The sequence below is a fragment of the Petaurus breviceps genome, unplaced genomic scaffold (assembly GCF_028583685.1).
Source record: "Petaurus breviceps papuanus isolate PSGF00001 unplaced genomic scaffold, PetGlider_PUasm1.0 154, whole genome shotgun sequence".
Taxonomy (NCBI): Eukaryota; Metazoa; Chordata; class Mammalia; order Diprotodontia; family Petauridae; genus Petaurus; species Petaurus breviceps.
The window spans coordinates 8,137,311-8,138,167 of record NW_027185715.1 but is presented as its reverse complement, the minus strand read 5'-3'; the positions used below and the strand labels follow the sequence as shown (position 1 = coordinate 8,138,167).

The following is an 857-nucleotide window of genomic DNA, read 5'->3' as shown; positions in this document are numbered from 1 at the left end:
ATCCCCTTTTCTTTTAATCTTTTTTTTCCTAGATTGCTGAAGAAGAATTTTGTTTTACCTTAACAGAATGGTTTGTACCTTTTCTATTTTAAAATTAGATTATTTTTTTTTACTTCTTTTTATCCAGCCTCCCACTAGGGATGCTTTTAATGTGCCCAGGTAGTCCTGGTAAATGTATGCTTTTCAGCTGAATGAATTTCTACTGCAAGCAATGGAGTTGTTTGCTTCAATAATATTTGGAGTAAAACAGACAATTAGTATAGCCCCTGTGAAAGAATGACATGCAATAAGGGAACTATTCTATATTTTTAAAAAGACCATTAATAAAATAATACAATACCATATATGTGTATGTGTGTGTGTTGTTCAATCATTTTTCAGTCATGTCCAGTTCTTTGTGACCCCATCTGGGGTTTTATTGACAAAGATACTGGAGTGTTTTGCATTTCCTTCTCCAGCTCATTTTACAGATGAGGAAACTGAAGCAAACAGGATTAAGTGACTTGCTCGGGGTCACACAGCTAGTAAGTGTGTGAGGCTGGATTTGAACTCAGAAATATGAGCTTTCCTGACTTCAGGCCTGGCACTCTTATCTTCTTTGCCACCTAGCTGCCCTACATTCGAATGCATGCATGCATGCATGCATGTTTATGCATGCATGAATGTATATGTATGTACACATATGAACATATGCATACATAAATGAATATGAAAAGAAGTTCAGAAGGTAACAGAAATGAACAAGGCAACTTTGTTGCTACCTTTTAAAATTCAATATAGACTTTTACAAAACAAACTTTAACTAATAGAAATTCACAGTATCATATACAATCCTTTTTGTTCCTCTTTGTATATTG

At 34.3% G+C, this 857-nt stretch overlaps 1 non-coding gene across 1 annotated transcript; it reads left to right on the top strand.

Moving 5' to 3' along the window:
* The first annotated feature begins 204 nt into the window (after window positions 1–204).
* Window positions 205–310, top strand: LOC138156515 (U6 spliceosomal RNA). The gene has a single exon (XR_011167169.1). It is a non-coding gene; the product is annotated as a U6 spliceosomal RNA (small nuclear RNA).
* The last annotated feature ends 547 nt before the right edge of the window (window positions 311–857 follow it).